The following is a 10820-nucleotide window of genomic DNA, read 5'->3' as shown; positions in this document are numbered from 1 at the left end:
GACCTTCAGAAACAAGGTAAGACAGTTTCAACTCGCACCATCCGTCGCTAACTCATTGAAAGGGGGTTATATGGTAGGAGACCCAGAAGGAGCCCACTGATGAAAGAGACATAAGAAAGCCTGGCTGCAATGTGTCAAAACAAACCAGAACAAGTCAATATCTGTCACGACTTCCGCCGAAGTTGGTGCCTCTCCTTGTCCATTTGTTATGTCTTCATTGTTCACACCTGGTTCCCATTTCGTTATGATTACTTCCCTATTTAAACCCTCTGATATTCATGATGTTTTGTGCGTTATTGTTTTACTGTTGGTCGTGTTCGTTGTATGTATAGTTATTGTTTTATCCCGGCGTGGATTTTGTATGATGAACTTTTCCTAGAGTAAAGATGTATGTTTTACTCAGTTCAGTGTCCTGCGATTGACTCTATTTCTCATCTCCTATACACGGACACTGACAATATCCTTCTGGGAGAATGTCCTGTGAACCGATGAGACCAAATTACAGCTTTTTGGTAAAGCACACCATCTTTATGTTTACAGAAAACAAAAGTAAGCATTCAAAGAAAATAACACCTTCCCTATAGTTAAATTTATGAACATCTAGGCCATGTGCTGTTATAATCTCCACCCGGCACAGCCAGAAGAGGACTGGCCACCCCTCATAGCCTGGTTCCTCTCTAGGTTTCTTCCTAGGTTTTGGCCTTTCTAGGGAGTTTTTCCTAGCCACCGTGCTTCTACACCTGCATTGCTTGCTGTTTGTGGTTTTAGGCTGGGTTTCTGTACAGCACTTTGTGATATCAGCTGATGTAAGAAGGGCTATATAAATACATTTGATTTGATTTAAATATGGAGAAGTTCCAGTGATGTTTTGGTGTTGCTTTGCTGCCGTTGGCACTGGGTGCCTTGAATATGTGCATGGCATCATGAAATCAGGAGAATACCAAGGTATTTTGGAGCGCAATGTCGGACCCAGTGTCAGAAAGCTGGGCCTCCGTCGAAAGTCATGGGTCTTCCAGCGGGACAATGATACCAAACACTTTAAAAAGCACCCAGGAATGGTTCAAGACAAAACGCTGGACTGTTCTGAAGTGGTCATCAATGAGTCCAGATCTAAATCCCATAGAAAACTGATGTAGAGATCTGAAAACGGCAGCTGAGAGAAGGCACCCTTCAAAACTTGGAGAACTGGAGCAGTTTGCACAAGAGGAGTGGGCCAAACGAATTACCTACTTTGCATAATGTATGTAAGAAGCTAATACAGTGCCCTCTGTAATTATTGGGACAGTGAAGCATTGTTTCTTCTCATGGCTTTAAAGTAAAAATTTTGGATTTGTAATCAAACGACTATGAGGCTAAAGTGCAGACTGTCAGCTTTAATTAGAGTTTTTTTTAATCCATATATCCGGTGAACCCCTCCATTTTAGGGGACCAGAAGTACTGGGACAAATCCACCTACACTATGTGTCCAACCTATTCAAGTAATAGAAAGTAAAGTACTTGGTTCCATATTCATGGTAGCATCCACATTAATGTAGACGTGTTTAGCAATATATTGTATTCTTATTTACAATAAAAGTGACTCCAAAATGACACAATACATTATTTACCATTCATTTCTATTGGGCACAAAATAATCTGAAACACAACCAAAACAAACAGCAAATGCATCCAACACATTTGTAGAGTCACACGCTTGATGTAGTCATTCAGTGCTATGAATACAGGACCAAATAGTTCACTTTTACGTACTTTAACACACAAATTTGGCCCAATACTTTTGGTCCGAAAAAATGTTGGGAATTTGTACAAAACGTGCTGTAATTACTAAACGGTTCACCGGATATGGGTGAAAATACCCTCAAATTAAAGCTGACAGTCTGCACTTTAACCTCATGGTCATTGTTTGATTTCATTACAAACATTTTGAGTATAGAACCAAAATAAGAAAACATTCTTTAATTCCCAATAATTATGGAGGGCACTCTATTAGTGGTCCTACTGTATGTAGCTGTATTAGTGGTCCTACTGTATGTAGCTGTATTAGTGGTCCTACTGTATGTAACTGTATTAGTGGTTCTACTGTATGTAGCTGTATTAGTGGTCCTACTGTATTATTGGTCCTACTGTATGTAACTGTATTAGTGGTCCTACTGTAGTAAGCTGTATTAGTGGTCCTACTGTATGTAGCTGTATTAGTGGTCCTACTGTATGTAGATGTATTAGTGGTCCTACTGTATTATTGGTCCTACTGTATGTAACTGTATTAGTGGTCCTACTGTATGTAGCTGTATTAGTGGTTCTACTGTATGTAGCTGTATTAGTGATCCTACTGTATTAGTGGTCCTACTGTATGTAACTGTATTAGTGGTCCTACTGTATGTAGCTGTATTAGTGGTCTTACTGTATGTAGCTGTATTAGTGGTCTTACTGTATGTAACTATATTAGTGGTCCTACTGTAGTAAGCTGTATTAGTGGTCCTACTGTATGTAGCTGTATTAGTGGTCCTACTGTATGTAGCTGTATCAGTGGTCCTACTGTATGTGACTGTAGTAGTGGTCCTACTGTATGTAGCTGCATTAGTGGTCCTACTGTATGTAACTGTATTAGTGGTCCTACTGTATGTAGCTGTATTAGTGGTCGTACTGTACGTAGATGTATTAGTGGTCCTACTGTATGTAGCTGTATTAGTGGTCCTACTGTATGTAGCTGTATTAGTGGTCCTACTGTATGTAACTGTATTAGTAGTCCTACTGTATGTAACTGTAGTAGTGGTCCTACTGTATTAGTAGTCCTACTGTATGTAACTGTATTAGTGGTCCTACTGTATTAGTGGTCCTACTGTATGTAGCTGTATTAGTGGTCCTACTGTATGTAACTGTATTAGTGGTCCTACTGTATGTAGATGTATTAGTGGTCCTACTGTATGTAACTGTATTAGTGGTCCTACTGTATGTAGCTGTATTAGTGGTCCTACTGTATGTAGATGTATTAGTGGTCCTACTCTACGTAGCTGTATTAGTGGTCCTACTGTATGTAGCTGTATTAGTGGTCCTACTGTATGTAGCTGTATTAGTGGTCCTACTGTATGTAGCTGTATTAGTGGTCCTACTGTATGTAGCTGTGTTAGTGGTCCTACTGTATGTAACTGTATTAGTGATCCTACTGCAAGTAGCTGTATTAGTGGTCCTACAGTATTAGTGGTCCTACTGTATGTAACTGTATTAGTGGTCTTACTGTATGTAACTGTATTAGTGGTCCTACTGTATGTAGCTGTGTTAGTGGTCCTACTGTATTAGTGGTCCTACTGTATGTAACTGTATTAGTGGTTCTACTGCATTAGTGGTCCTACTGTATGTAACTGTATTAGTGGTCCTACTGTATTAGTGGTCCTACTGTATGTAGCTGTATTAGTGGTCCTACTGTATGTAACTGTATTAGTGGTGCTACTGTATGTAGCTGTATTAGTGTCCTACTGTATGTAACTGTATTAGTGGTTCTACTGTATGTAGCTGTATTAGTGGTCCTACTGTATGTAGCTGTATTAGTGGTCCTACTGTATGTAGATGTATTAGTGGTCCTACTGTATGGAGATGTATTAGTGCTCCTACTGTATGTAACTGTATTAGTTGTCCTACTGTATGTAGCTGTATTATTGGTCCTACTGTATGTAGCTGTATTAGTGGTCCTACTGTATTAGTGGTCCTACTGTATGTAACTGTATTAGTGGTCCTACTGTATGTAACTGTATTAGTGGTCCTACTGTATTAGTGTCCTACTGTATGTAACTGTATTAGTGGTCCTACTGTATTAGTGGTCCTACTGTATGTAGCTGTATTAGTGGTCCTACTGTATGTAGCTGTATTAGTGGTCCTACTGTATGTAGCTCTATTAGTGGTCCTACTGTATGTAGCTGTATTAGTGGGCCTACTGTATGTTGCTGTATTAGTGGTCCTACTGTATGTAGCTGTATTAGTGGTCCTACTGTATGTAGCTGTATTAGTGGTCCTACTGTATGTAGCTGTATTAGTGGTCCTACTGTATGTAGCTGTATTAGTGGTCCTACTGTATGTAGATGTATTCGTGGTTCTACTGTATGTAACTGTGTTATTGGTTCTACTGTATTCGTGGTCCTACTGTATGTAGCTGTATTAGTGGTCCTACTGTATGTAACTGTATTAGTGGTCCTACTGTATGTAGCTGTATTAGTGGTCCTACTGTATGTAACTGTATTAGTGCTCCTACTGTATGTAGCTGTATTAGTGGTCCTACTGTATGTAACTGTAGTAGTGGTCCTACTGTATGTATTAGTATTAGTGGTCCTACTGTATGTAACTGTAGTAGTGGTCCTACTGTATGTAACTGTAGTAGTGGTCCTACTGTATGTAACTGTATTAGTGGTCCTACTGTATGTAACTGTATTAGTGGTCCTACTGTATGTAGCTGTATTAGTGGTCCTACTGTATGTAGCTGTATTAGTGGTCCTACTGTATGTAGCTGTATTAGTTGTTCTACTGTATGTAGCTGTATTAGTGGTTCTACTGTATGTAGCTGTATTAGTGGTCCTACTGTATGTAGCTGTATTAGTGGTTCTACTGTATGTAGCTGTATTAGTGGACCTACTGTATGTAACTGTATTAGTGGTCCTACTGTATGTAGCTGTATTAGTGGTCCTACTGTATGTAGCTGTATTAGTGGTCCTACTGTATGTAGCTGTATTAGTGGTTCTACTGTATGTAGATGTATTGGTGGTTCTACTGTATGTAACTGTTTTAGTGGTCCTACTGTATGTAGATGTATTAGTGGTTCTACTGTATGTAGCTGTATTAGTGGTCCTACTGTATGTAACTGTATTAGTGGTCCTACTGTATGTAGCTGTATTAGTGATCCTACTGTATTAGTGGTCCTACTGTATGTAACTGTAGTAGTGGTCCTACTGTATGTAGCTGTATTAGTGGTCCTACTGTATGTAACTGTATTAGTGGTCCTACTGTATGTAGCTGTATTAGTGGTCCTACTGTATGTCTGTATTCATACTGAATCCATCTAAATAATCACCTTGGTTTGCCTGTGTGTCATTTGGTCTGTCTCACGTCCTGGTGTCAGTCTAGGGAGCGTGCAGCTGTATTTGGACTGTATGGTTATGTGCATTCTGATCACAACCTGTGAACGGCTCTAAGACCTCATTAAAGCAGAGTAGAGCAGACGTAGGCAGGCCATAGCACGTTTCAGGACCCAACAGGTGACACTAGGTGACTGAAGGCTTTTACTTTCTATATTGTTTGCCATTGGATATCCTTTCAAATTTCTCTCTCTCTCTCTGTTTCTTTGTTTCTTTATATATCCCAAGATGACCACTTCCCCTCCTTTACCTGTTCTATCTATCCATAGATCAATATCATTTTCTTTATCCCCACCCCTCCCTCTCTGTCCCTCTCCCTCTCTCTTTTTCTTCCCTCATGCTCTCTCTCACTCTTCTCTGTCCATCTCACTCTGTCTCTCTTCCCTCGTGCTCTCCCTCTCTCCTCTCTGTCCATCTCTTTGTCTGTCTTTCTTCCCTCGTGCTCTCCCTCTCTCCTCTCTGTCCATCTCACTCTCTCTCTTCCTTCCTTTGTGCTCTCTCTTTCACTCCTCTCTGTCTCATCTCTCCTCTCCTCCTTCACTCACTCTTACACTCGCCGTAGTGATGAGCTTGCTGCTGGGAGCCCAGTTCTCTTCTTCCTCCTCTTCATATCTTCTTCTTCCTCCTCTCCAGTGGTTGTGTGGGTCGTTACTGTCACCGGCGGCTGCAGTGGTAGGGACCTGGCAGGACAACAGACACGGGGACCTGTGAGACAGGTGGGGAGATACTGTGAAAACCGGCTGTAAAAGGTACAAGTCTTACTTATCCTTTTACCTGATGACACACAGCTAGTTTTGTCTGGCATCACTGTTTTGTCTGGCATCACAGGTTTGTCTGGCATCACTGTTTTGTCTGGCATCACAGGTTTGTCTGGCATCACAGGTTTGTCTGGCATCACAGGTACAACAGATGCTGTCTGTACAAGGGAATAGAGTAGAAGGGAAAAGGCTTCCATGTCATCAAATGTTTATATACACTGGATATCTCTTCAAATCTTTACATATTGGATTCTTAAATGGCTGTTTCACTGTTCTTTGAGGTACAGTTAACAGTCAGTACTGTCTTGTGTTTTATTTGTATTGTTCGTCCTTAAAAGTGAACAGGATTGGAAAGGTTTACACCATGGAGCCTCACCTCCCTCGCAAACAGTGAAATGCTCTTCTGTCTTCTATTCTTTCTCCGATCTTCATCTGAAAATGGTGATATCACCCATTACACACAAAACCAATGAGGGTTCCTCAAGGGTTCTTTAGGAAGGATGATGGTTCTAGAATGATGATTCTGGAACCATACTGACCCAAAGAACCCTTTAAGCCCTTCAGTGGTTCTTTACAGTTCAGAAAAGTGTTCTTTTAAATTTTAGCAATAGTTAAAATGTAGAGGTGGCTCATAAGAATATTTTGTGGCGTGGTTTGCTCACAGCTCTTTTTGTGCAACCGAGAGTGAGAGTGTCATTCCGGTTAATCTACTCTGTTGTGTTACGCTATTACATGTTATATACGACTATGACCAGTGATGGTGTCTCGTGAAAGACTTGTGTATGGCCTTGTGTCACTTGAGAACGGCTACTGAGGTAGTAGTTCTCTCTTCTCTCCTCAGAGACCCCCAGCTGTTCCAGAGCTAGCACACCTGATTCAACTTGGTAATAAAACACAATGGAATTTTAACAATATAACACAGCTATTAAACCAGAATAAAAGTGCTGTATCATTCTACATAGAACCTGAGATTGAGAATGGTTCTTAAGGCTCCCGAGTGGCGCAGCGTTCTAAGTCACTGCATCTCAGTGCTAGAGGCGTCACTACAGACCCTGGTTCGATTCCAGGCCGTATCACAACCGGCCGTGATTGGGAGTCCCATAAGGCGGCGCACAATTGGCCCAGCGTCGTCCGGATTTGGCCGGGGTAGGCCGTCATTGTAAAATAAGAATTTGTACTTAACTGACTTGCCTAGGTTACATTTAATTCAAATAAACATTTACAGGAGGTTAGGTTTTCAGTGTGTACATATGACTAACAGCCTCCTATAAAGAACCTTTCTCAATCTCAAAAGTTATTTGTAGAACGATAAAGCATTTTTATTCTGGTTTAATAGCTGTGTTATATTGTTAAAATTCCATTGTGCTGTATTAACAAGTTGAAATCAGGTGAACCATTGGTTTCCAGTGTGTATTTATGACTAACAACCTCCTCGTAAGTAGACACTGACCTAGCACAGAATGTGTCAGGCTTAGATAGTTTTATATTTGACTATTCAGTATATACGGACTCCTGTTGTCACGTCCTGACCATAGAAAGCTGTTATTTTCTATGGTAGAGTAGGTCAGGGCGTGACAGGGGGGTTTCTCTAGTTTAGATTTTCTATGTTGTGATGTTCTAGTTTTGTATTTCTATGTTGGGCTTTGTGTGGGATGATCTCCAATTAGAGGCAGCTGGTCATCGTTGTCTCTAATTGGAGATCATACTTAAGTAGGTGTTTTTCCCACCTGGGTTTGTGTGAGATTGATTTTGAGTAAGTGTATGTTAACGCTTCGTCACGGTTTGTTGTTTTTGTTCATTCAGTTTATTTTGTATGTATTGCATAGTTTCACAGTTCAATAAAATATGTGGAACGATAATCACGCTGCACTTTGGTCCACTTCATCCTACGACAACCGTGACACCTGTAATAAAGAACATCTTGCAACAACAACAACAAAAATAATCTAAACATCCACAGGTGATTCTTGGAATCAGAGAGTAATGGTCTAAAAAATAATGAATTATATCCACAAGATAAAATGACTAAGTGATACAAATACAGTCACTTTATAGTGCATGCACTTTTTAAGAGGCTTTTAAGTAAAACCAATATCTAGTGTGCTTTCCATTGATCTAGAGGCTTTTAAGTCAAACATATCTAGTGCAGTTTCCATTGATCTAGAGGGTTTTAAGTAAAACCAGTATTGGTGTCTGGACTTTGATTTGTATATCGTTCAATGCTTTTCTGTGGATACGTCTACCTCTTGAAGAAGATCTTGTACCATGGAGAGGATAGCAGGTTTATTGCCTGGCGACGGCTAGCTACTGTAATAATTGCCGTGTCGGTGTGGTCTCTCATAACTGATCTTTCTCACTTCTTGTCCTAATATGAGAAAACAGACCTGGGTCGTGTTCATTAAGGCACAACGTTAAAGAAAGTATTTTGCATAGGAAAAGAAAGTCCAGGTAGTCTCTCCTTGTTTCAATCCGTAGACATTTCATGCCTAATGAATATGGCCTTGCATCAAGTGTTTTGCCTTGTACCAGGAATATCTGCAATGCCTGGTTTTACACAGGTCGAACGGATCGATAGCTAGAAGGGAAAATGTGGGTTTTGTATTCCTGTCAGCCCTACTGGGAGCCCACGTTCTCCTAATAAACACCTGGATACCAGGATGCATCCCAAATGGCACACTATGCCCTACCTACAGTGCCTTGAGAAAGTATTCACCCCCTTGGCATTTTTCCTATTTTGTTGCCTTACAACCTGGAACTAAAATTGATTTTTTTGGTGGGATTGTATCATTTGATTTACACAACATGCCTACCACTTTGAAAATGCTAAATATTTTTTTTATTGTGAAACACACAAGAAAAAGACAAAACAATTGAAAACTAGAGCGTGCATAACTATTCACCCCCAAAAAGTCAGTACTTTGTAGAGCCACCTTTTGCAGCAATTACAGCTGCAAGTCTCTTGGGGTATGTCTCTATAAGCTTGGCACATCTAGCCACTGGGATTTCTGCCCATTCTTCAAGGCAAAACTGCTCCAGCTCCTTCAAGTTGGATGGGTTCCTGCTGGTGTACAGCAATCTTTAAGTCATATCACAGATTCTCAATTGGATTGAGGTCTGGGCTTCGACTAGGCTATTCCAAGACATTTAAATATTTCCCCTTAAACCACTCGAGTGTTGCTTTAGCAGTATGATTAGAGTCATTGTCCTGCTGGAAGGTGAACCTCCGTCCCAGTCTCAAATCTCAGGAAGACTGAAACAGGTTTCCCTCAAGAATTTCCCTGTATTTAGCGCCATCCATCATTCCTTCAATTCTGACCGGTTTCCCAGTCCCTGCCGATGAAAAACATCCCCACAGCATGATGCTGCCACGTGGTGTTCTTGTGGTGATGAGAGGTGTTGGGTTTGTGCCAGACATAGGGTTTTCCTTGATGGCCAAAAAGCTACATTTTAGTCTCATCTGACTAGAGTACCTTCTTCCATATGTTTGGGGGGTCTCCCCCATGCCTTTTGGCGAACACAAAACATGTTTGCTTATTTTTTTTCTTTAAGCAATGGCTTTAAGCAATGGCTTTTTTTCTGGCCACTCTTCCATAAAGCCCAGCTCTGTGGAGTGTACGGCATCAAGTGGTCCTATGGACAGATACTCCAATCTCCGCTGTGGAGCTTTGCAGCTCCTTCAGGGTTATCTTTGGTCTCTTTGTTGCCTCTCTGATTAATGCCCTCCTTGCCTGGTCCGTGAGTTTTCATGGGCAGCCCTCTCTTGGCAGGTTTGTTGTGGTGACATATTCTTTCCATATTCTTTTTAATAATGGATTTAATGGTGCTCAGTGGGATGTTCAAAGTTTCAGATATTTTTTTATAACCCAACCCTGATCTGTACTTCTCCACAACATTGTCCCTGACCTGTTTGGAGAGCTCCTTGGTCTTCATGGTGCCTCTTGCTTGGTGGTGTTGCAGACTCTGGGGCCTTTCAGAACAGGTGTATGTATACTGAGATCATGTGGCAGATCATGTGACACTTAGACTGAACACAGGTGGACTTTATTGTGACTTCCGAAGGTAATTGGTTGCACCAGATCTTATTTAGGGGCTCCACAGCAAAGGGGGGAATACATATGCACACACCACTTCTCTGTTATTTTTAAGCACTTATAAGTACTCAGGGCACACCTCTGGAGCGAGCTACAGATAGCCAGTGGTAATGTCTTGAGAGCCAGGAGTTAATTTATGCCCACTGCTGCCTCTGTGCCGAGACTGGCGGAGCTGACTGCTGAAGAGAAGCAATTTAATGAAGAACTCATTACAGCATATCTCGCTAGTAGATTATGAATCATTACAGCATATCTCACTAGTAGATTATGAGTCATTACAGCATACAGCAATATAGTACTGCCAAAGACAAGTGAAATTATACCTGTCTCTAAAGCACAAAATAAATGATCAAAATAAAAAATGTCTTGCTTCCATTTTAAAGAATTTCTATCCAGGCAACCTGGCAGGATTGAATGAAGTCAAATTGAGAGTAATTTCTGGTGTAAAACACAATGACCTTTCCAATACTACATCAACATTTTTGGAGACAACAAAATGCTGACCGCAGCTCTCTCTCCAGGAGGTGGTGCGGTCTGCCCAACACATCTCCGGCGTCATACTGCTACAGCTCTCTCTCCAGGAGGTGGTGCGGTCTGCCCAACACATCTCCGGCGGCATACTGCTACAGCACCTGGTGTCACAGGAAGGATAAGAAGATCATCAAGGACCTCAGCCACCTGAGCCACGGCCTGTTCACCCCGTTTACCATCCAGAAGGCGAGGTCAGTACAGGTACATCAAAGCTGGGACCGAGAGACTGAAAACCAGCTTCTAATCTCAAGGCCATCAGACTGTTAAATAGTCACCACTAGCCGACCTCCGCCCAGTACACTGCCCTGAACTTTAGTCAC

Source organism: Salmo salar, chromosome ssa28, assembly GCF_905237065.1.
Source record: "Salmo salar chromosome ssa28, Ssal_v3.1, whole genome shotgun sequence".
NCBI classification, from domain to species: Eukaryota; Metazoa; Chordata; class Actinopteri; order Salmoniformes; family Salmonidae; genus Salmo; species Salmo salar.
Note: the sequence above shows the minus strand (reverse complement) of the source record.